The sequence below is a fragment of the Rhinolophus ferrumequinum genome, chromosome 8 (genome assembly GCF_004115265.2).
Source record: "Rhinolophus ferrumequinum isolate MPI-CBG mRhiFer1 chromosome 8, mRhiFer1_v1.p, whole genome shotgun sequence".
Lineage (NCBI taxonomy): Eukaryota > Metazoa > Chordata > Mammalia > Chiroptera > Rhinolophidae > Rhinolophus > Rhinolophus ferrumequinum.
This window is the reverse complement of record NC_046291.1, coordinates 83951914-83978854: the sequence shown is the minus strand read 5'-3', so window position 1 is coordinate 83978854 and position 26941 is coordinate 83951914.

Here is a 26941-nt window from a genome sequence, read left to right as displayed (position 1 = left end):
TGCTACATGAAAAATTATAAAAGGTAACATAGATTGAGCAGTACCAGATACTGCTCTAAGTGCTGTATACCAGTTTTCTCAACCAGGGGCACTTTAACCCCCAAAGGAACATTTGACAATGTCTGGAAATATTGTTGGTTGTCACAGTTCAAGGGGTGGTGGTGAAGTCTGTTTACTGGTATGTAGTAGGCAGAGGTGCAGGACAGAGCCCACAATAAGGACTTATCCAGCCTCAAACGTCAATTGTACTGAGGTTAGGAAACCGTACCCTAGATGCATTATCTTATTTAATCTTCACAACAACCCTAAGAGGTAAGTTTCATTATTATTCCCCATTTGACAGATGAGGAAACCAAGGTTTGGAGGAGGTAAATAACACACCCAATATCACCGATCAGCAAACTGGATTCGAACACAGGTGAACTGGCTCCACCATGCCGTATTTCAGAGTCACTACTGCAGTTTGTAACTATGAATTCATTGGGATTATTTTATTAATTCTTCCACTAGACTAAAAAAGACATTGGCCATATTGGTCTCTTCTTACCATTGTATCCCCAGCACCTGGATCAGGCCTGCTGCATGGTACATACTCAGGAAAGGAATGAGTGAGTGAATGAATGACCAAATACAGGCACAGGTGACTCCAGCAACTCTGCTTTTACTATCACTGGAACTTTTCATTTCTCTCTCTCTCTCTCTCTCTCTCTCTTTCTCTCTCTCTCTCTCTCTCCCTCTCTCCCTCTCTCCCTCTCTCCCTCTCTCTTTCTATATATACCATGTTTCCTCAAAAATAAGAACCAGACCATCAGCTCTAATGTAAGTATTATATTATATTATATTATATTATATCATACATGGTCTTATATTAAAATAAGACCGGGTCTTATATTAATTTTTGCTCCAAAAGATACATTAGAGCTGATGGTTCGGCTAGGTCTTATTTTCGGGGAAACACTATATATATATATATATATATATATATATATGGTCACAAACTTTACATAAGTGGATTCTTCAGACAACTGAAAGTTATCCTTTTCCATTCCAAAACACTTTTTCTCCAGTTTCAGAGAGAACTATTTTTAAATGTTATTGCAGACATTTCTTCCCCTTAAACATTGAGCTGAGTAATTAAACTCAAACATTTACTTAGTGCTTTCAAGCTCACAGAGGACTTTCTATCTATATTATCTTGTTGTCACAAGAACCCTGTAGCAGCTGTCCTACTATTATTACGCTCCTCAGTCCCATTTGGTAAATGTGAAACTGGGACTCTGAGAGGAGCAGTGACTTGTCACATAGCCAGTAAGTGGTGGAATTGGGGCTGACCCCCAGGTCTTCTGACTCATTCTCTCACTTCCTTTCCACTTAGGCCTGCTGCTGCTTTCCACCAGTCACAACCTCCCCTTGAGAATTCAGGGTCTCCTTCTGCCCAGGGGTTGCCTGTGGTTTGCTATATGCAGGGTCCAGTGGGCTACAAAGCCATGTGGAGTGACTATGTCCCCAAATGCTCCAGGTGCCATATTTTCTGTGCACATGCATTTATTACATATAATGTCTCAGTTTCTTCTTCCTTCATTGTTTTGTAGTCAGCATGCCCATCTTTAGTAGCTCCCCTCACACACATACCTTGTATTAGTCAGAGTTCTCCAGAGAAACAGAGCCAATAAGATATATAGGAAGCGGTTTATTACAAGGAGCTGGCTCACGTGATTAGAGAGGCTGAGAACTCCCACAATCTGCCTCCTGCAAGCTAGAAGCCCAGGAAAGCCGATGGTGTAATTCCAGTCTGAGTGTGAAAGCCTGAGAACCAAGGGAGCTGATGCTGTAAATCCTGGTGCAGGGGCAGGAGAAGACCAATGTCCCAGCTCAGCAGGGAGCCAGGAACGAAAAGGGACAAATTCCTCTTTCCTCCACCTTTCTTTCTATTCAGACCCTCCACAGATTGGATGATGCCCTCCCACACTGGGGAGGACCAGCTACTTTACTGAGGGCACAGATTCAAATGCTAATGTCATCTGAAAACACTCTCACAGACACATCCAGAAATAAAGTTAATCTGGGCACCCCTTGGCCAGTAGAATTGGCACACGAAATCAACCATCTCCTAATTTGATACTTCTAAACGACTTCTAGATAGAAAACCAGCTGTTTGGATGGATCAAAATCATACCAAATACAAGAATTAGCTGGCTGTGAGTGAAGTCCTTAGAGGTGTTTTTTGAGTAAGGAGTAAGAGCTTTTGTGCCTGGTCTTTGGTAACTCTCACATAGCAGGATGAAGACGGCAAACTCAGTAACCTACAGGCTGGGTCCAGAGGTCAATGCTACCCATGATGGAGCTGGGTAGAGCTTCTTGGGTTGGCCACCAGGAAACAGGCAGCTAAACAATTTGTAGTCTGGCGTTACTACAAATGATAGAATTAGGCTCAGAGGTGGGAAATTTTCAGGTCAGCTCTCAAGTCTGGTTCAAAGATTTACCCAGGAAATGGGCAACCACGGGAGCTGGGCTCCATCTCAGTTGTTGCTTCAAAAGAACCTGGGACATCTGCCACCTTTCACATGACAGTCCTCCCAACCTGCCTAGATTTAAAGAGACTGGTCTCTACCTGACAAACTCCCTTCTTCCCCATCAATGTGCTTCTGATGAAGGCAAAGTTCTCCCTAAGAAGAATCTATATAGATCCAGATTGTCCAGTGTTTAGGTTTGATTGACTGCTACTGACTATAACTACAGATTAGGTAAAAGTATGCCCACGAAGTGCTTAATACCATCCTGGGACATTCAATAAACACTAGTTATAATTATTATTGCTGCTTTTACTGTTTTACTATTTACTATTCCATAGACAGCTATTCCATAACAGTCTATTAAATCGATGTCAATAACGCCATAGTTTTTTGGAAGCTTATTGGTGGAAGGTATCTTCTATTTTGTTTTTCTCAGTGATGTTGTCAATAGGTGGAGTATCCGGATAAACGGCCTTATAAGTGAGGTGTGTATAATGAAACATAATATAACTAATGCACAAGCATGGCATGTTTCCTATGCACCAGGCACACTCGTAAGTGCTTTACGTGGGTGAATTCTTTGAAACCTCACATTACAAGGAGGCAGATTCTATTTCTATCCCCTTTTACAGATGAGGAAATGGAGGCACAAGTTCACTCAGTAAGTCGTGCAGTCAGGATCATGCTTGTTTTTCATTTCCCTGGGATATCTTCTTTTCTACTCACAGCCTCTCCCTTTTACCTCTTATTCACAGTGGAAATATCATTAAGATTTTGAGGCAGATTTCTGACCACAACCTCTTCCTAAGTGACCTTTTTTGATCTTTCTGACTTGACAGGTTCCCTCTCTCTTATGAATCCACCAGAACTTTCTTCTTTCCTCTGCCTTATGCTACAAACCTGACTCTGCCTTATAAAGTAGCTATTTGTGATTTTTTTCTATATTCTTCAGTAGAGTGTGTCAAAGCACAGGTGTGGAACCAACCAAAGTGTCCTGAAATAAGTTGTTGGGTCTTGTTCAGCATTTTCAAAACTATGTGGAATGGAATGGAATGGAATGGAATGGAATGGAATGGAATGGAATGGAATAGAATAGAATAGAATAGAATAGAATAGAATAGAATAGAATAGAATAGAATAGAATAGGAGTAGAGTAGAATTATGATAGAATAAATGATAATATCAGAGTGTGTCCCATGTAGTAAGAGCAAGTATTGTTTCATGAGATTTTTGTATCAATGGAGTGTGTAAGTGTGTGTGTACATATGTGCATATGCTGGGTTGCAACATAAACAATATTTCTTATAGGAGGTTATTGTTTAATGGGTATAGAGTTTCAGCTTTGCAAGATGAAAAGAGCTCTGGAGATCTGTTACACTTACCGGCAGTTTTGTTTTCTGTGGTTTCAGTCACCTGCAGTCAACCATGGCTCGAAATCATTAAAAGAAAAATGCCAGAAATAAAGAACTCATCAGTTTTAAATTTCATGCCGTTCTGAGCAGTATAATGAAACTTCATGCCGTCCCACTCCATCCTGCCTGGGACGTGAATCGTCCCTTGTCCAGTGTCGATGCTGTATACACTACATGTCCTTTAGTCACTTAGCAGGCATCTTGGTTATCAGATTAATTATCACGGTATCACAGTGCTTGCATTCAAGTCACACTTATTTTACTTAATCATGGTCCCAAAGTGCAAGAGTAGTGATGCACGCTGGCAATTCGAATATGCCAAAGACAAGCTGTAAAGTGTATGTACGGGAAGGAAACAACATAATATATATATAGGATTCGGTACTATCCATGGTTTCACACATACACTGGGGGTCTTGGAACAGATCCCCCATGGATAAAGGGGGGCTGCTATACTTGCCACTACTGAACTGTATACTTAAAAATGATGAATATGGCAAATTTAAGATATGTGTGTTTTATCACAATTAAATATAATTTTTTAAAAAGTATTCCTTACTTTGAATCAGGGCGAAAAAGTTTGAGAAACACTGTTCTACTGGATTAAAATCATTTTCAGGCTTAGGCCTTGTATGATTCATCTTTTTATTCTAAGCAGCACATACCTAGCACAGCAGTGCTAGCTCACAGTAAACACGTTAAATGTCCCTTGAGTTGAATTCATTAAGTCCTCACTTAATGTCATCAATAGGTTCTTGGAAACTGTGACTTTAAGTGAAATGACATATAAGTCAATCAATTTTACCATAGGCTAATGATATAAACAAGAATTACATTCACATGGCATACATATTTCTGGTGACAAAAACACCATCAAAGTTCTAAATAAAGACCCCAAGCACTTCTAATATTAAACATTAAAATGAATGTGAGCTTTATATCGATTTAAGAAAGATTACTACAAACAACCTATTTTCCAACCTTCTTGTTCCAGTTCAGGGTTGTGGGCGGCTGTCACCTATCCCGGCAGCTCAGGGCACAGGCAGGACCCACCCTGGGCAGGAAGCCCTCCTATCTCAGGACCACTCACTCAGACTGGGACAATGTGGACACCACCAGTCACCGTACGTGTACATCTCTGGGAAGCAAAAACCTAAGGTCCCAAAGAAAACCCACACAGACGTGGGGAGAATGTGCAAGCTCCACACAGACCGTGGTCCCAGACGGTAACTGATTTTATTCTTTCTCTTCAACATTAAAAGGAAAGCACATTGAAGGAACCAAGGACCTACTCATGACCCACATTCAGTGGCTCATCGTGTGTAACCCATGCTCCCTCCCTCTCCACACTTACTGCTGCTCTGAGCTTCACAGCAGTTTGTGCTGTTTGTCAGGAGCAAGACATGGCCTCCCTAGGTAGGGGTGGGGGAACAGAGTCCTGAAGGCACACGCCTGAACTTCTCCCAGCACAGTCTAACGGTGACTGGCTTCCTGCCTGCAGAGCTGAGAGTGGGCAGAAAGGCTCTGCGTAGGAAGTGCTCAGAGGAACTAGAGCCACACATGAAACCAGAAAGTGAACGTGCCTTCCCCCTTAAAGAACTAGTATCCTTTGATATGCCGCCAAGGGGTAATGGTCTGTGACTGACACTATTCTTTCACTCAGGCCCAAACAGGACTGGAAGAATGGTTCGGGTGGGGTGGGTGGGGAGAGTATTTTGACATCATCATGAGTGGCACTAGAAAATAATTCCCCATGGAGGGGTGGGGTTGGTGCATGGATAATTGTTCTATATAGGGAGACATTTTACTTTATTTATATGAACTAGAGCGATTGTACTATCTGAGAGAATTAGTGTATGTCTTTGGGAGCTGAGTCAATAGTTACCCCCGGACAACAGAAAGAATAATCTGTGTCAATAAACTTCACATTGGCAGGAAGAGCTCAAAAGAGACCAAACTCAAATGCCAAAGAAGAGCTGTCCCGCTATGTCTCGGGCTGGGGATGGCTGTCTCAAGACGGGGAGGATGAGCTGAGGGATGGAGGATGGAAGGAAGTGAACTTGGAAAGGCCAGCCCTCTCGTGCAGGGTAGTGGACCCTCCCTGAAGCCATGGAAGTTTGAAGGGGTTTTCTTCAGAGCAGCTACATTGCACAACTCTAGGAGGCCCCGTTTCCACCACTGTCTAAGTAAATGGCACCCACCCACCCACCCTCCCCCAGAATTGGGTGGTGAATGTACATGGTATTCCCTGATTCTCTTTCAAAGGAGCCTTAGAACGAGGCTAGGGACTGACGTGTGTCACCTCTATGAAGGACTGTGCTTTTCTCTTGGTTACCATAGATGGTGATGTAATGTATAATGTAAAAAACATTTCCTTCCTGTGTTGCCATTCCCTTTCCTTACCCCTCTCCAACCGCCCTTCAGTGAAATCAGACTCTCCCATATAGCCTTAGGAGAGGTGGGTGTGAGAAATAGAGGGATGGCGGTGTAATCACCAGTGCTTTGCACAGATGGGGTAGAGGGGAAGAGTCCAGAGGCTACCAAAGCTGACCCTTGGTAGGGAAGAGGCCATGGCTGTGCTGGGTGGAAAGGAGAGGATCCTACTTCACAGAGGAACACCTCAGGGGAGCACATTGAAGACAGGCTTCATCCTTCCCGAATATTCCAAAGGAAAGGACCCTTAAAGGGAGAGGCGAACACTTCTGTTGAACATGCTATTTGGGTTCAAGAGGAGTGAATTTGCTTTCATAGTTTTTCAGAGCTGTGAAAAATTCTGACATTTGGCTTCTGACCTGAAGAATCTTTTGGTTCGTTTGTTTGTTTTTAATTTTCTCTCTTTTACAGAGAAAGGCATTTATTTTTTTAAAAGGTGCAATCTTCAAAATCAGAGGAAAAATAATTTTTCCAGCTATTTTTCTCTTGGAAACAAATTTACTTCCTGTTCCTCTTTCATCCCTTCACACTTTCCTTCATGTATTCATTGTAGAAGACTCTTAGGCGCTGCCCCAGTACTAGACCTGCTAAGTGCTGGAAACCAATGATGGCAGACCAGGTCTCTCCATAGGAATTGCTGAAAATCCATTCAGTAAAGACCAAATAAAAGCATACACTCCAAAAGCAGCCATAGCATAGGGCAGCTCCCCGCCAGCCCTCCCATAAGCAAGACCAGGTCTTCCTTGTAGCAATTCTCTCCTTGGACAGAGGGAGGGAACAGTGAATCAGAATCTCGCCTCCTGGGGGGATTCTGATATGCCCACCTGCAGGAGTGTGTCCCCTGCCCTCACCCATCCCCAGTACTGAAGGAGCCCCAACCCCAATCCTCTGGAAAAAGTGAACGAAGTAGATGTTTCTCTGGTAAAGAAGGAGAGGACGGGTGGCCCAGGCAAAGGGACCAGCATATATACAAAGACACAGAGATTTGGAAAAGTGCAATGAGCTTTTAGGACATTTCTAGAGGTCAGTTCGATTGGAAGGAATCCAGGTGGGAACGATGGGGAAAGAGACTGAGCAGGGAGGGCAAGGTTGTATCCAGGCTTGAGAAGCTAAGGAACCCCTTTGGCACTAAAGTAGTTCCTATGTATTTGCAGCAAGTTAATTTTCCCCTATTTGGATAATATTAAGTATTCGGCTGCAAGGGGAGGACGAACTTTCAACAAGCCAAAAAAAAAAAACCCCACACCTTGACAATTCACTGTGCTATCTGATGAGCACTAAATTAATTTCCATATTAACGCATTATGTGGAGATAAGACACAGAAACACGAATTACAAAAGACACATTGGGCTTTTATTAAATTTCTGAAGAATACAGTGTGTGCATTAGTCTGTAGCCCGGAAACCTAATGCAAGAGAGATTTGTAAGGAGCAGCTATACAGAGATGGATTACCCAGAGAAATAGGTTTGGCTCTGGAGCTGATGTTTTCTTCCCCACTGTGAATGGAACAAGATAAGACACATTTCTTACAAACTGTAACTGTTTCTGGCAAATTTACCCCCTGATTCTTACCCCCACCCCAAGTGCTACCAGGCACAGAGGCCTGCTCTCAGCATGAACCTGGAGAGCTCATTATCCAGCCACAGCGGCCTCTCCGGACAGGGCCAAGCAACCCTTATAGATGAATTGTGCAAATCCAGGAGAAAGTGCCAGGCCCCAATCCTCTCCTGTTTGGCTCTGTGCTCTGTCAGTCCAGCTTCGGAGGATGAATTAATGAATTTCCCAAATGGAAGGCACTGAGACACCATCACCACCGGGCCTAATCCTAATGCATTTTTAACATTCCCCCTTTTAATAAGCTGCCAAGGAGAAAAGACCAACTTGAAAAAATTCCCTGGACAGGCTCACAGGAAGCCAGAAGGATGAGTGCCATTTGTCTGAAGGGCTGAAGGCCCCGGGAGTAGAAGTGTTGTCAGGAAGTACCAACATGGGTTCAGGCCCCTTTGGCTGTGGCCGATGTCATCTGTGGCACCCTGGGGACAATATGTGACCTGTCTAGTCCTCTCTATGCTCCTGTGGAGAGTCCACAGGTACATAGTATGTGAGTTGCCCTGTCCTAGAAGGAATAAAGGCCACAACAAGGATTTAGTCTGCTATGACCATGCCATGTGACCTTGAGCAACACTGAACCTTTCATTTGCCTCCCCTGTTCAATGAAGAAGTTGAGCTGCATGATCTCGTATCTCGGTGAATGTTAATAACTTATTATTCTACTACTTAAAAGCAATCTTCTGCTTTCACGTTGTGGTGGACACTGTGATGAGCCTCCCAGATGACCCTTCAATGAAGACTTACTGCCCAGCAGTTTAGAGTGTCACGGGGAAGAATTGTCTCAGGTTGCAGACAGCTGCCTTGCCATGGTCCCAGCCCATCCTGGGACAGCCCACACTGATGAAAGTGGAGTAAACAGGTCTGGGTCTTTCACCTCTACTGACACGACACCAAAAGACATTCCAGCTCCAGAATTCTCCATGCAGTCGGTCAAGCCTTTCAGTGGGACTCCACGTCTCCCTCCACCCAAGAGTGCTTCAGCCCCTTCTTCCACGTTTCTCCCACAGTTCCTCCTTAATAAGCAGCCTGCGCACCAACCTCCTGCCCAGAGGCAGCTTCCTAAGGAACCCCACCTGCCATGACCATTTCCATAGACTCACATACCATTTGAACCTCTGACTGCACCCCACCCAATCTTCCTCCCTCATTTTCCAAAAGAGGAAATAAAAGCTCAGAATGACTTACCAAGTTCACTGTTCGGCAGGATGAGGGCTAAATCTTCATTTTCCCAAGTCTCAGCCATGTCCTCTTTCTATCACACCTCAGTGCTTTCTCTAACTTATCTCATTTTCTTTGCATAGTGGAGAGAGAAGTGGAGGCAGAGAGATAAATCAATTCATCCATCCATCTCCACTGCAAGGAGGAATAATAAGCAAATGCATGAATTCACGCGTTATTCACTGCCTCTACTTTAAATAAATAAACCATTGGTTTTTCATTTGGGGATTTTTTTTTTAACAGCCCTGTGAAGCTGGATCATGTAAAGACACAACTCTGGATCAGCAACCAGGGAACAAGTTTTAGTCTCAGCTCCTCAGTTTTACATTGCATTTGCTACTATGGTTGATATTAGGCTCTCTCAGATTCCAAGACTGATTGCTGAGGGCAAGGGGGTGCTGTAGGGGCTCTGGTTAAGGGCTGAGAAGGAGGTTAATCCTGTAAAATAATAGCCAGTGGTGATGGCCATGTTTCCCCGAAAATAAGGCCTAGCCGGACAATCAGCTTTAATGTGTCTTTCGGAGCAAAATTTAATATAAGACCCGGTATTATATTATATTATATTGTACTATATTATATTATATTACATTACATTTATTATATTATATTATACTATATTATATTATATTATATTATATTATATTATATTACATTACATTTATTATATTATATTATATTATATTATATTATATTATTTTATATTGTTATATTATACTCGGTCTTATATTATAGTAAAATAAGACCGGGTCTTAAACTAGTTTTTGCTCCAAAAGACTCATTAGAGCTGATGGTTCAGCTAGGTCTTATTTTCAGGGAAAACGGTATGTAACATGTTATGAGGGGAGACTGGGTGAAGTGTACACAGGAACTTTCAGTATTGTTTTCATAAATTATTGTAGTGAAAATTATTTCAAAAGAAAAAGTTTAAAACTAATAATAGTCAAAAGATGGTTCCATTTATTTTAACAAGGATGGATTACTTGAAGTGGGGTAAAGGGGAAGGAATAGGCAGGTTACAGAACATATTGTGTTTCCCCAAAAATAAGACCGAACTGGAAAATAAGCCCCGGTATGATTTTTCAGGATGACATTTCCTGAACATAAGCCCTAATGCGTCTTTTGGAGCAAAAATTAACATAAGACCCAGTCTTATTTTCGGGAAAACACGGTATTGAAAGTCCCTAATTGCTAGGCTAGTGTATTCTAAATGTCACTCAGTGACATAGAGACTGAAGAAGGCACGTGTTTTTAAAAACATGTCCTTCATGACTTAAACACCTGAGGACTGACGTTCTTTAAGCCAAAGCCTTGACAAATGTCTGCTACAGGACCTGCTTTTCTGTTTGGGCTAAATCTCCCCGGTGAGTCTCAACTATATCCAGAGCTCTCATCCACTGGGTCTGACCAACTCCCTCATCTTACAGGTGAAAAAACTGAAGTCCAAAGAGGTATACAGCTGGTGCAAGTTGCCCAGAGAGTGGCTAATTTACTACAATAAAAGCAGACACCTTCAAGTTATAAACAGACATCTGGTCAGTGGTTTGTAGAGCATCTTGTCCTGCTCCAAGAGCCTGGAGTCTGAGGAGAAGAAGCCACTTGCAGGTGGTGCAACAGAGCGAAACATTCAGTCTCTCAGGCTCTATCTTAATTCTAGGCTGCATTTTCTCCATGTCCTTCAGGCTAATAGCTCCTGTTACAGATATGCTAATCATTAGAGGAATTCTGCTTGAGACTTGAGTTTTTAGAAGAACAGCTTCTTGCCAGAAGGAACCTCTCCTGAAGAGGTGGGGAAATATGTACAAAATAATGACTGCTTATCAAAAATTTGCAAGAACCTCAAGACCTGACTCAGATCAGCAACGGCCAACGAACCCACCGGGAACAGAGACTTAGGGGATTTCGTGCTCTTCCTGGGATCCCTATGGGGTACCCAGATGTCAATCATCCCTTGTCCCTCCCATTTTTCCTCTTTCCTTGATTTCAAAGAAGTCTGAACTTAGGACTTGGGGAGGATGGATTTGAGGAACTTCTAAGGCCCCCATCTTCTCCATCAGGCACCTCCTTAATCATTAAAACTTTCATTCCTCCAAACTCTGACATTTTGAATATTGTCCTTTTGAAGCATTGAGCACACGAATTTTTGGACAAGTAACAGTGAGACCCCTATGGAATGACATTAGGGACTTTTCCCTTAGAGCTGCAAGCTCCAGCCAAGAGCCACCAGCAACAATATCAGGCAGGCTGTCCAGCGTGCTCTCCTGGGAAAGGATCCTGACAGTAGGAGCTGTCCACGGATCACTCAAGAATTGAGCATTTTCAGTCTTGAAACTAAACTGCATTTCAATGTACTGTCAAGTTACCTGTAAATAAAATGTCACCATAAATGGAAAAAATTAAGCAACTAAATGGAGACACCTGCCTCCCATCATAATGCCATGTGATAAAAGGTCCATTTCTTCTCTAGATTCTAATTTTCTCCTAGTGAATGTTTTCAAACAAGTGAATGTTTTTGCAGTTACAAGATGCATACTAACCAAAATCACTGTTGATTCAAAATGCATGTCCTCTCAGTGGTGTTTAATGTCCAACAAAATAACAATGACCTCTATTTCATGTTTCAAAGTCCAAAGTCATAAGGAAAACCGTTTGAGGTTTTACCCATGCACATTTTGAAGGCATATCTATTTTAATTACTTTTTTATTGAAGCATAACTTAAATACAATTAAGTGTATAAAACTGATTAATTTGTATATATTATATACCCGGTAACCACTACCCTGACCAAGATAAAGAACATTTCCAACACCCCAGAAGGTTTCTAGAGTCCACAAATATTTAAATCACCTTAAATATTATGCAAATTGAAGTCTCCAGCTCCCCCTAATTCCCCCCTTCCTGGTGGCCTGCTGCTCCCAGAGCTGGGATAGAACCCTCTAGGTAGCCAGCTGAGATGGGAAGAAAGATTCATCCTCAAGGCAGGCACGAGACATTCAGACACTCTATTCCAGAAGCTTCCAACAACCAACTGCCTTCTCAAAGCAGCTCTTTGCCCTTGAGAATGTTTTCTTGACAAAGTAAAAGAAGCCTTAAGGCAAACAAAAGGGGAATGGGGGCTGGGTGAGGATGGCAGTGGACATGAGGTTTAAGAAAAACCAGACTTGGGTGACAGGAGAAAGGTAACAATGAAATCTGAGAGGTTCAACTTGGAAATTATGGTTTTCAATAAAGAGTAATAATGCTTACAACCTTAATGGCCACGGGATGATAGAAACATTGGTCTAAAAGGTGAAAACCAGATGTTCCTGATACTTTTAAATGCCTAAACTGATGTTTGCAGGCAGCTGCGTCTTCTTCTTGACTGTCAATCAAGTGCCAGGGGTCAAGTTTTCACTCCATTTAGGCCAATGGGAAATGTCCTTCAATTCTAAAATCAGGATTTCATAACACAAGAGGTTGCCATCAACCCATGATTTTGGATTTGCCTTCACCAACCTTCTTCATTTTAGGGCACCTTGAAAAATCCTTCCTACTTAAGTCTTCTATTCAGGTTTTCTCTATGAGGGTCATGACCACCTACCCTTCAAATCAGAAACAGACCTTTACTTCCAAAATGCAATTCTTAGTTGAAAAAGGGGTTCAATGGCTTCCCCTACCTCCCCAAAGCACAGCCTCATGTCCTTCCCACTGTTTCACCCAGGGCCTGGTTAACTAATGAACTGAGCCAAGTATGAGGACAACTTTAAATAAGACACTTAAAACTGTGGACTAGATCGAGGCCTTTAGAATTAGAGTTAGATGGGGGTTAGGATCCCATGTGGTGACCACTGACCAATGGAGGAAAGAAGATAAACAGAAGGCATCATTTCTCAGAGGATGCAACTCATGCTTTTTAATCTGTAATCCCATTTAGCTCCCCTTCCTATCTAGCTTAAGCGAGAATTTTGAGGAAATACCAAATACCTATGAGCCTAGAACTCACGTTTTCTTTTCTTACAAGTTGGGGTTTGATTAATCTGCTTTCAACAGATTGAAAGACTGTGTATGTGTAGCAGGAGAACCCAGCTGAGCTCAAATTGAAGTCCAGCCCCTGCTGTGGAAACAGCAGGCTCTGGTCATGCCTTGGAATTTCTATTTACAGTGAGCTGATATGTCTAGAGGAAATCATTTTCTGGCTTCAGGAACGAGAGAGAGTTTTATGCACAGATGTCTAGGGAGAGAAATCCCATCTCAGCCTGAAGGTTTACTTTTTTCTCCACCATTTATAACCCCCTTCTTACAGTGTTTTTCTGATTACAATATGTAACTATCACACATTCTTTGTAAATAATTCACACAACTTATAAAAATATAATACTTTTAAAATAAAAAAATATGATAAAACATATTTTGCCATTGTGAGATAACCAACATTAATATTTTGGTGACCATTTTTGCAAGCATCTCTTTATTACATGCACATATCTATGTCAGTTACAAAAATATGATGTAGTATAAATGATCATTTTTCCTGTGGCCACCTTTCCCCACCTCTCTCTATCCTCGCCTGTATCTGTACAGAAATACATCTCCACAGAAATCAGTATGAAGTGAGGGTTTGCATGCACTAGTTTACTTGAGGAAGTAACCCAGGGAATAGGAATGAGGAACTGGAAATAATAAAGCAGGGAAGGAAGAAAAGCTAACACAAGGGTGTTTTATTGAGTTTCTCACTGCTGTGAGCATCTAGAGCTCAATCTCCCTGAGACCCTCTAAGGAGCTGTCTGGAATATACCTCAGAATTGTCCACCTGTGGAAAGGAATATGGAAGCACTTATTTATTCACTAGCTTCTATGTCCCATTGGTCAAGGATTGCCACATGGAGTATTATTAATTCCCTCTTACTTCTAGCAGGTGACAGACTGATTTAGCAGTCATCTATTTCATAGAGTGGCTTCAGAGAGAGCCCCCAAGCAGAAAGTGAGAAGTGAGGTGCAGCTGAGGGAAGGTACTGGAAGCTTATATCTGCATGAAGCTGGCCACTGCAGCGATAGACACAGTAAAAGGTAGGCTGAAGAGATGTAGGCTATGAGGCACGAGAGATGACCAAGAGAGTTTACTCCTTGCACGACTCAGATCCACACGTGCCCAACAGCAACCTCTACAAAAGACTTAATACAAGAGAGTTAGAGTGCAGTCCTCCCAGCTGCAGCTGGTCCCGACACCATTGCTGATATGCATCATCTCTTTCCCCCACACCCATTCCAAACGTCCCTCATTCTCGGCCGGATGGTCATCCTTCGATCCCTGTAGAGTTGGGGCTTTAGTTCCCTACCCTTACTGTGTCACAGTTGCTGCGATGGCCTATTCATACTTACTATTCAGCATGAAGCACCAGTGTCCCATGGGACCCAGGCATGCTCCTTTCTTGTCCCGTTGGAGAGCAGCAACCCTGGCTCCTCATCGTGTTCAGACACAATATAGTTCTTCATGGTCTACCGGCTCATTAAAGCTAAAATGACTAGGTAGTAGTTGTAAACTTCAAATTCAGCCAAACCCTTCTGAGACACGAATGCCTCTCACCCCTCACCCCCCGTAAGCCTCTCATCCAACAGAGCATAAGGTTTCAGGGTGGGCAGTATAAATTCCTCAAGTGGGTCAGTGGGAGTAATGGTGAGAGGAGCTAATCCTTGGTGCACCCCTCGGTTCCAGGATTCATGTATTCTAGTTACTGGGGACCCAAGTCATATTCTGGCCATGGGTTCAATGCATATAACATCCTGAAAGCTACACTCCAACACTACTGAGTGCTGTGCCCATGATAACATCCTAAGGGAGTCTGTAATAAGACTTTCAGTCTTCCATCTGTCAACTTCCAGGTGACGTGCTATGTAGTAAAGTCAGTGATTTCTACAGTCACGTGTCCAATGGCACACCTCTTTTACTATAAAATAGGTTCGTTATCTGACGCAACATTACATAGGCTCCATGCTGGTAAATTCTGTCGGCATTCAAATGGTGATGCTGACAGCCAGGGAGGGGAATCAGAAGGGATCTATTGCATCAGCAGCGTGGCTATGATTTCTTTGGCTGGAAATTGGAACATTCGTCAGTGTCAGTGGCTAGATCAACCTTGACAAAAAGAAGCTCATGGTATTGTGCCCAGGTATATAGCCTTGATCTCTGTTACGATGGCATTCAGGGGATGGTTGAATAGGACCTTGAGTGACAAGCGGGATATCCTCTGTGTTAGATGCTCTCAGGTGAGAAGTAACATGAGACCCAAAGGTCTTACACACTGTGCCCACTCCCATGGACACAAATGCCTCATTTCCTAACTTCCCTGACTTTCATCTTCCAATCTTACTCCTTTCAAGCCTCTGTCCACTCAGCCTAGACACTTACCACTGCCAGGAGTCTATATGGAGCCATATCTCAGACCATCTCTGCCTCCATACACATTAAGTAATCAATGCACTGCCTGCAGCTCTTCCCACAAAGAGGATTTCTCTTCTCACTGTTCCACAGTCACCCCTGGGTGGAGCTACAGTGACAGGGGTTCATTTTCAGTTAGTACCAACACACTCAGCTCATCGATCTATGAACAATGTCCAAATTCTTTCCTTCTATGTCAGTTGGTCTTAAGAAACTCCCCATGAGGCTACAGGTGTAAGTTGGAGTGTGTTGGGGGGGGAATGGCACAACAGAGGCAGGTGGCCTGAGAGTCAGGGCTACCTGTTCAGGTAAATTACTGTCCCTCTTTATGTACAATCTAAAATCTATCATTTCTTTTATGTGAGCACTTGCTGCTGTGTCCGTCCAGTCTTATGATTTGTTGCCTGCCATAATGCCCTACTTTTGATTGGCAGCTCAGGTCACATAGTCACTTGATGGCTCATGGCTGGTAGTCAGTCTCCACTAGGGCCTAGCAGTGCACAGAGAGCTGCTTTTCAAATGGTGAGTGAATCTCTGCTGCAGCAGGCATGACCTTGCTCCAGAACCCAAGGGTCTATGCTGTGATTTTCTATTAGGGTTTTCCAAGGATCCCACACAAGCATCCTTATCTACTGTGGATACTTCTAATACTGTTGCGTCTGCTGGGTCTTATGACCCAAATGATAGGCAGCCCACCCTAAAGCCTGGACCTGATGAAGAGCCTTCTCAAACACACACACACACACACACACAAAAAAAAAAAAAAACCCAAAAAAACACCAGGGTTTGTGTTACCCAATCAAAGAGTAAGAGTGCTATTCCCAAATGTGTTCAGTGGAGCCTCCAAAATTGAAAAAGGCACACCAAGTATTACTGTCCCTCTTGCTTGGTAGTAGGAGATGCAAAAATAAGTAGATAAACAAGTTGTTCTTTACAAGTTATTGGGGCTGTCCTGGCGTGCCCAGACCGCTGGGCCCCGAATGCTTCACTGATGTGCTGGATGCCAGGAGCTGTTCCCAGCCCACTCACTTCCAGCAACAGACTCCATGTCACTGCCTGCCCAGTGAGTTAGCCACCCATCCCGAGGTCCTGCTTTCTGGGAACCAAATATGTTAGCCTAGATTTCCCCCCAGAAAGCAGAGCCTGGGACCAGGGCTTTCATGTAGATAATTTATTTTGGGAAATGAGCCTAGAGAATGGAAATGGAGGACTCAGAAGAGTGAAATAGGGAAGGAAAGCCAATCCTTCCGTTATTGGGCTTGCCACATCTGTGGGCAACTAGAGCTGGATGCCCCAGGGACACTGCATTAGTTTCCTGTAGCTGCTATAATGAATCACCACACACTTGTTGGCTTCAAACAACAGCAATTTATTCTTTCACAGTTCCGTAGGCTAGAAATTTGAAATCAAGGTGTCAGCAGGGCCAGAGGCCCTCTGAAGGCTCTAGAGAAGAATACTTCTTTGCCTCTCTCAGGCTCTGGCAGTTGCTGGCACTCCTTGACTTGTGGCTGCATCTCTCTCTGCTCTGTCTTCGTATTACCTTCTCTTGTGTGTGTCTGTGCCTTCTTCTCTTCTGTCTGCCACAAATTTTTCTCTGCTTTACTCTTAAAAGGACACTTCTCGTTTGACATAGAGCCCCCTCAGACAATACGGGATAATCTCCTCATCTCAAAATCCTCAATTTAATCACATCTGCAAAGACCCCTTTTCCAAATAAAATGACATTCACTGGTTCTAGAAATTTGACATGGATCTCTTGGGAGGGGGGTTCCATTTTTTTTGACTTAGCATAGACATCTGAGGGTTTCTATGAAAAGCATTTCAAAATCGCCCACCTGAGGGAAGGAAGAGGAGAGGACTAATCCATCAGCTCCAGAGCCCCATGGTCAAGTGTTGCCAAATAGGTGTTAACCACTTTGAATTTCCCGGTGGACTATGTGAGCATGCATGCCAGGTGGGATCCAGTGGGCACTCCACACAGTGGCCTCTGAAATCCTAAGTGAAAGTAAGTAGTGGAGCTGAGGGGAGCTGAGGGGAGGTTGCATCTCCCTGAAACTGGTAGTTGCATCAGTTTGGCATAAAAGGTGGACTGAAGAACAGGCAACGAAAGAAAAAGTAGACAAATGGGACTACATCAAAATTAAAAACTTCTGTGCATCAAATGACACAATCAGCAGAGTAAAAAGACCAGCCACGACATGAAAAGAAAATATTTGCAAATCACACATCTGATAAAAAGTTAATATCCAGAATATATAAAGAACTGCAACTCAACAACAACAACAAAAATGGGTAAAAAAAGGTAGGCAAAGGACTTGAATAGATATTTTCCAAAGAAGATATACAAATGGCTGATAAGCACATGAAAAGACACTCAATATCACTAATTATTAGGGAAATAAAAATGGAAATCATAATGAAATATACTCTCACACCCATTAGAATGGCTACTATCAAAAAAGAAAGAAAGAAAGAAAACAAAAAATAACAAGTGTTGACAAGGATGTGGAGAAATTGAAACCCTTGTGCACTATGAGTGGGAACATAAAATGGTGCAGTCACTGTGGAAAACAGTATGGCAATTCCTCAAAAAACTAAAAACAGAATTACCATGTGATCCAACAATACCACTTCTGGGTATATACCCAACAAACGGGGCCTCAAAGTGATACTTGTACACCCATGTTCACAGCAGCATTATTTGCTATAGCCAAAAGATAGAAACAAGTGTCAATCAACAGATGAATGAATAAATAAAATATGGTGTATATATATACATACAACGGAATATGATTCACCCTTAAAATGGAAAGAAATTCTGACAGATGTTACAACATACATGAACCTTCTGGACATTAGGCTAAGTGAAATAAGCCCATCACAAAAGGACAAACGTACTATTCTGTATGATTTTACTTATGGAAAGTACTTAGAGTAGTCAAATTTATAGACAGAAAGTAAAGTGGTGGTTGCCAAAGGCTAGAGGGAGGAAGAATGAGGAGTTCTTGTTTAATGGGTGTAGAATTCCAGTTGGGAAGATGAAAAAAGTTCTGGAGAAGAACGGTAATGATGATTGCACAACAAGGTGACTATACTTAATGCCACTGAACTGTATACTTAAAAAAGTTAAGATGGTAAATTTTAAGTTATGTGTATTTTACACAATTAAAAAAATATTTAAATATTTTTTTTTTAAAAGGTAAATTGAAAAGATGTGAGGTGGGGCACAAGAGATATCCGATATCTTTATAACAACCTAAGTTAGGTCCTTCCGTTTTGTTTCTTAATAGTACTAGAATCATATAAAGATCATATTACACAACGCCTTCACATATACTCATGTACTAAAACATATGGGGGAGGCTACGTTGTGTACTAAAATGGGATCAAATTTCGTATATATTTCTACATCTTTTATTTGCAATCCAAATCCCTCCAACTCATCTCCAACAGTTCTAATTCATTCTTTCTAACGTCTGCATATTATTTCACAGTATGGATATATCACAATTTTTCAGCCAATTTCTTTTTTTCATGGGAAATCAGTTTATTTCCAGCTCTTCAATACTAAAACACATCTGAAACACACATTTTTATGCATATTTTTGATGGTCTAGTGTTGTGCTCTGTGGAAAGAGGGATTCAAGGCTTAAAGTCCTAGGACTTTGTGAGACTAGATACAGGGAGTTATGTGTATTTTACACAATTTAAAAAATTTAAATTGGGCTTCATGATAAGATGCAAGATGATCAGATACAAGAACTCACCAGAGACCACACTTATCATCTGAGGACCCAGGCAGCCCCATTGTTCAAGGAACGGTGTGCCAAGCAGAGCGCATTCTCACAGAGAACCCGAGCAGTAGAAACAGGACATGAGCAGACGTGTAAGTCTCTGAGCACGTGAGGCACCCCCAGAGACTCCCAGGAGTCACTGGGGGAGACGGTGCTCAAGCTTTGAGTTTCCACAGTCACCTCACAATCATTTGTACTATCAGGTTGTTGCAGCTTGGGGACATCTGGATTGAACAGGGAAGGCTCCCATGTTTCTTTTCAAGGTAACCGTGATGCACATCTTTGCTCTGAGACATTCAAGGCATTTTGGAGTCTTGACATCATCACAGGGGTTCTACATTTTGCAGAGCAAGCTAGAGAATTGCTTAAACAGATTTATATCTCCTTAACAGTAAGAGTAAAATAAATTTGGCAGGAGAGGATGCTGGGGATATAAATGGCAAGTGTCAGAATGATAAAAGATTCCGTAAAACGTGTGGTATGAATAAGAGAGAGAAAATTTTGGAGACTTTATCCATTTTCCCTTCCTCTCATTGACTCTTAATTCTTCACTTTATTATCATCCATTGAAAATTAAACTCTTCTTGAGGGACTTTCAATGGAGGAACTATGTCCAGATGACCCTACCCAGGGACCTGCTCTACCAAAGCACATCAATGCCCTGGATTTGTTCGGAAGCTCACAATATACTTACGTAGCCAGTGGAAGAATGGTTAAGTGCTCACTCTGGGAACACTGTCTGGTTACTGCTAAGTCATTTACATAAAAATTTTCATGAATCTCTATGCTGTTTCCACCTGATTCTACTCTTCTTATGCATTCAGATATAATTACAAATTTTAGATATCTTTAAAACTCAGAGGGTGGAGAAAAAGACAAGGCAAAGCACGCGAGAGAGAAATAATAAATTTCTGAAATGGCCACAGATTTTCTGCCCCACCATCTGCTCTGCTATCTTTGCTGCTTCCTCCTTTCAACTTGAAGCTTGCATTCGATCCTCAGGGATCTGTGATGTGTACAAGATAAAGTTCAGTCTCTTCTGCCAGGATTTCAAGCCCAGCCCCAAGCTCACCCTCTAATTTGATTTCCTGCTGCCCTCACCCCCAAGTACAAACTCGCCTTGGCCACTCCCCAAGTCTCGTCTCATTATTTCCCATGGTGAGCATTTCCTGTGTCTGGGTTTCATACTTGCTCTTCTATTTTGTGATATTATCTTCTCCCTGCAAATCAAGGCTCCCGTTCCTTCAGGATTTAGCTCAAGCCCCACATCCACCAAGAATGTAATCTCCCCATGGGGACAAATTTTTCATCTATTTTGTTCAATCATGTATCCCCACATGCCTGACACGTAGTAGTTGCTAAATAAATATTTGCTAAATAAACGAAAAGCTAAGTCTATCGTACCACCTGCCAACTATGAGGATATCTGTCACTCTTATTCCTTTCACTTAGAGCCTTCATCATACATTGCCTCATCTGATCAGGCAACTGTTGCACATTTTGTCATCTTGTCTACCTTATACACAGTAGGATCCTGGAGGGTAAGGATCTCGTTGAATTCACCTTTGTTTTTGAGCTGTCATTCACTATCACACCATTCAGTTTTACTGTCAGCTGTGTACCTTACTTTTAAATCCTGCAGCATCAACATTGTACTAAATAGGTATGTTAATTTTCGTCTTCCTCCACCCCCAGGGACAGGGGTTAGTCTGAAATCTCTAATCAAGCATCCATACACCATGAGCCTTCAACTGCCTTTGTGTACAATCAACACTAGAGGGTTTCCTGAGAGTTTAAGGGATGCTAGAAAGTGTTTTTCATCACTGAATTGCGGAGTGTTCGCGTGTGTGTATTGCCTACAAGTACTGATCAGGCACTTCCGCCATTGTCTAACCAGAGCATCAGCACCTCTCTCAGAGGCAACAGCTGCTTCCTAACTCAGTTCCTTGAACCTCCTTCTCCTGTGTAGTTTTCAAGGAGACTGTCCAACTCCAATCCAGTCTTCACCACGCCAAATGATATTTCTAAAACACAAAGCTAACTGTCGTTCACTCATTCTCTTAAAGCCCTCCATTGGCCACAGTGCAGTGCACAACAGCTAATGTGTTTCAAGGCCACGGAGGACCCGTCCCCTGCAAACCTCTCTAACCTCATCTTTCAACATCCACTCCCCACTTCACCTGCCCTGACCACACACACGTACCTACAACCGCTTTATTCCTGAACCAAGTTTGGTGACTCAGACAAAGGCAATTTTCCACTTCATCTGCATCTGCTGACTGAGAAATGGTGACTTGTTTATAACCCTCCACGTGGCGCTTCATCTATAACGCAGAAAAAAGTCTCTCACTGCTAATTCTTCCTTGCAGAGATTTCAGTGAATCCCCTGAGGATTCTTTAATTTTCATTTCATAAAATAAGATGACTAGAAGAAAAGATCCACTAAGCCGAGGGAAAAGGCTAAGGACTTCCTCTGTGTTACCTTTGCTTCCATGTAAGTTCTTTTCAGTCTTGGGGTGCAGAATAATATGCCAGTCGGGAGATGAGCTCTGAAGCTATATTGTTTGAAGTCAAATCCTGACCTCGTCACACACTTCCTGTGAGACCTTGAGCAAGTTATTTAATCTGTCAGTGACTCGATTTCTGGATCTGTTAAATGACGGCAATAACAGCATTTACTTCTCTGGATTTGTGTGAGAATTAAATAAGTTAATACCTCTAAAGTACTTAGCATAATGCCCGGCACATAGTGAGGACTGACTAAAGCCTTTATTATTATAGTCACCCAATTTGTAATCCAAAGATCACCCTGTTGTTACCTTGAGGGGGTGAGCACGGGCAGAGAGAGGGTTATACAGTAGGAATGAAAGAGCACTGTCTCTGAGACTTCATTTCCAGTCTCAGCTCTGCCACTCCCTGACTGTGTGACATTTGCTGAGCCTCTTCCTAACTCTGGTACTTGATTTTTTTTCATGAGAATGTTGTCCAAAACAATGCTTTTCAAATTTTCGCAGTGGAACCCTCTTTCTAATGATATCGTTTATGGGACTGCCAACATCGGAGACATAAAAATGCTGCTGCTTCCTCCTGGCTCTCCCTGTCCAAGCCTTCTGAGATGCCGCGGGGCCATGTGAAGGCTCCTGGGTGAGATCACTAGATTATATGACCTCCGTGGATCTTTGATTTATGAATGACTTTCCCTTTCAAAAGCACATTCAAAAGTTCTAGCCACATGGTAAATATGCAGTAGGTACTATTATTATGGAGGTGGTGGTGGTGGTGGTGGTGGTGGTGGTGGTGATGGAAGCACGCTGTGCCTCACGTCCTGATTGGCCATTTCATTCATGCATGCATTTAACAAATATTTTTCCAGAGAACCTACTGCATGCTCAGCTGCTGGACTAGTGCCGGGTCGTTTGAAGCATATCATCATTCTAACACAAGGACAATCAATTCTCTCCATGGCCTACTTGCAGTCATAACTTGATAATGAGCCTAACTCAGTGACAGGCATCTGAGTGGGGACCAATCCCAATGCCAGGCTCGTCTTTACTAACTGTTCTAAAGCAAAACCAGTCTCTGTCAACTCGTTATTTCCTTTTTCAAGAATAGCATTGTAGGAGGTAACACTGAGTAAATACTCTGAGTGGTCAACCAAGGAACTTCCCAGATGACTCAGAGAATAAGTGAACTCTGGGGGCCCAAGAGAGTATAAAGAAACACCCCTCCTGGGTAAAGGATCCCATCTGGCTGCTTGTGTACATGAGGGAACTAAGAAGAGAAAGCCAATGAGACCTTTGGTGGGGGCACGGAGAGGGGTGGATTCTTAAAAAGGAACAGAATTCCCAATTTCCAGCCAACCCTGAACACTTGGAGTTTCTCCCTTCACTTCCAACCTTACAGGATTGGATGGAGTCGGGGATTAAGAAAGCCAGTGTGGTTTCCTTACAGATGCTTCCCTTCACCAGATGTCACCCTGTGTACTACCCACAATGGCTGGTACTTTCCACCTATTTCTACATCGGTCTGTGCCCTTTCCGTCATTGTTCTTCAAAGAACTGGTCCACGCAGAGGCAGGTGACGCAAGGGTGTTTGCAAGCTAACCCCACAGAAAGAAGGCAGAATGGGGCTCTCTCTGAAGTTCACACTTAGGAGATTGCCAAACTCATATGTTCGTGTTGCCCAAATTCATATGTTGAAGCCCTAACCCCCAATGTGACTGTATTTGTAAATAGGGTCTGTAGGAGTTAATTAAGGTTCGATGAGGTCATAAGGATGATGCCCTGATCAAATAGGGTTAGTGCCCTTAGAGGAGGAGACACTAGAGAGCTCCCTTTCTTGTTCTCTCCACACACACTCACAGGGAAGGTCATGTGAACACACTGGAAATCAAGCTACAAGCCAGGAGGAGAGGTCTCACCAGAAACCAAACCCTGCTGGCACCTTCATCATGGACTTCCCAGCCTCCAGAACTGCAAGAAGATAAATTTTAAGTCACCCAATCCGTAGTATTTTGTTATGGCAGCCCCAGCTGGCTAAGACGGAGATGTGTGGTTTAAGGGGATGTCTCACATGAGGCTTTGGCCTGCTGAGCGGGCTGAGGAAATATGTCAGGACATTTTATCCTCCCCTAGACAGAGACTTGATGCTGGCAATCACAAATAACTCCATTCCCCTCTTTATAACTCTGGAAACATTCGAACTCTCTCTGGCAATGTATTTGTTCCTTTGCAATGTAGCAAATGGAGTTTTGAAAGCTTCTATGAGACCAGAATTTTGAAAACCTGGCTTAGTGCATAAATGACTCTCAGGAACGGTTTGCACTCTGTCTCTGCTAACTAACTCAGAGCCTGCCCCAGGCTCCTCTACTCTGCAGGAGTCAGTGCCAGGAGGGTGGTGGTGGAAACACAGCTTCCAGTCCCAAACAAACCACATTTAAAATATAGAGTAATGCATACACATAGATAATTTGGTTATAACGGTAATATAGGCTTCTTGTAGAAAAATTGAAAAAGGTATTGAGGTATGCAGAAGAAATTTTAAATTACCTGTAATTCTGCTGCCTACATGCATTTGCTTCCAGTCTGGTGTGTGTGTGTGTGTGTGTGTGTGTGTGTGTGTGTGTGTGTGTAATTTTTAAACAGAAGTGGAATCATACCATACATAGTTATAAATCCTCCTTCGTCATTTAACATTATGTGACACGGACATTTTGTCGAGTTATAAACACTTCTCCAAAAAAAATAAATAAAATACTATTTTAGTGGCATTTTTAATGTAATTTTACCTAATTCAGTAAATTCATTAACATAAAAATGCTAAGGGCTAAAGGGAAAGAGCTCTGTTTCCTTTGCATCTTCCGCAGGATGGCACAATGTGCATTTAGTCACAGCAGAACTGTGCATAATGGCATGTAACTAGAATCTATACGTTAAGTGGGGTATTGCTGCTGTCACAAGCCAATTAGCTCAGGGAGCAAAACACTGGAAGTATCAGGAGATGTGTGCAAGAATGTCTGCTGCTGGGCCACTGTCAGGGTGAATATCCTAAATGTTCACAAACCTGAGAATAGCTAAACATATTATGAAATGCTCATAATATAGAATACTACAGATGTTAAGATGTGGGTACGTTTTAAAAAATATTGAATGAGAATAAGAAAGTTGCAGAATGGTCCCAAGGCATGACAGCAAATACAAAGGGTGCCAAAAAAATGTATACACGAGGACTGACAATTAAGTTCGCGAACCTGTAGCAATGATGTTGCTAACCTCGTTTTTTTTTTTTTTTCTTTTTTAGGATTTTATTGGGGAAGGGGAACAGGACTTTATTGGGGAACAGTGTGATTTTCACAGGACCCCATCAGCTCCAAGTCAAGTTGTTGTTCTTTCAATCTTAGTTGTGGAGGGCGCAGCTCAGCTTCAAATCCAGGTGCTGTTCTCAATCTAGTTGCAGGGGGCGCAGCCCACCATCCCATGCGGGAGTCTAACTGTCAACCTTGTTGAAAGCAGGCACTCTAACCACCTGAGCCAACCAGCCGCCCCTCGGCAGCTCTGCAGCAACTCAGCTCAAGGTGCCATATTCAATCTTAGTTGCAGGGGACACAGCCCGTCATCCCTTGCAGGAATCAAACCAGCAACGTTTTTGTTGAGAGCACGTGTTCTAACCAACTGAGCCGTCCGGCCGCCTGGGAGCTCAGTGGCAGTTCAGCAGCAGCTCGTTGTCCCCACTCTAGTTGTAGAGGGTACAGCTCACTGGCCCATGTGGGAATCGAACCAGCAACCCTATTGCTCAGAGCTCACACTCTAACCAACTGAACCATCCAGCCGCCCCACTAATCTTTTTTTATATCAGAGGGATTCTTCATTATGAATTTGTACCTACAGGACAAACAGTTAATCAAGTTTATTATTCGGAAGTGCTGAAAAGGCTGCGTGAAAAAGTTGGACGACCCGAACTTTTTGCCAACAATTAATGGCTTTTGCATCACAACAATGCACCAGTTCACACAGCACTGTTTGTGAGGGAGTTTTTAGCCAGTAAACAAATAACTATATTGGAACACCCTCCCTACTCACCTGAGCTGGTCCCCAATGACTTCTTTCTTTACCCAAAGATAAAAGAAATACTGAAAGGAAGACATTTTGATGACATTCAGGACATCAAGGGTAACATGAGGAGAGCTCTGATCCAGAAAAAGTTTCAAAACTACTCTGAAGGGTGGACTAGGCGCTGGCGTCAGTGCATAGCTTCCCAAGTGGAGTACTTTGAAGGTGACCATAGGGATATTCAGCAATGAGGTATGTAGCGCTTTTTCTAGGGTGAGTTTGCAAACTTAATTGTCCACATTGTACATGTGAGAAAAACCCTGTTAAAAAGTGGAAAAGGGATAAAAGGTCTAGGGAAAACTGCCCCCAATCCCATCTTATGATCAATTCCCAAACTTCCCTCCAGGAAGAGCACTGAGGCCTCTAGGTCGGATATTCAGGTATTTATTTATTGGAAAGGGATTGAGTCTGACTCTGTCTTTTTTATCATTAAATTTAAAGTATCATGGTTGTTAAAATTCTTTTGAAACATTTGACTACTTTGCCTGGATCTGGAATATTTTCTTTTCCATTTTTGTCTCTGTATTTTTAAAACATAACTATTTTTTAAGAGAATGCTCTAGAATACTTCAAGCTATATTGTCAGGTAATATTTAATCATTTGAAGTTTTACCCTCTCTTTCAGTTTTTTAAGACTCTCAGAAAAAGTTAAACATTTATCCTTCAAATTTTGCCTGCTTTAGCAAGTGATAAGATTTTTGCCCTGAGTTTTGAGTTTTTAATGAAACCAAAATTAAATCCATTGTCTTGACCCAACTACAAAGGCTCTTTCTGCACATAATGGCTTTCACGGACATGGGAATCAAGCTTATTTATCAACCGTCCGCCACAGAAAATGAAATTCGTCCGCCACAGAAAATGAAATTCTCTAAATCTCAATGAAACAATGTTTGTCTTTGGCTCTTCTTAACTAAAAGAGTTAAGGATTTAGACACAA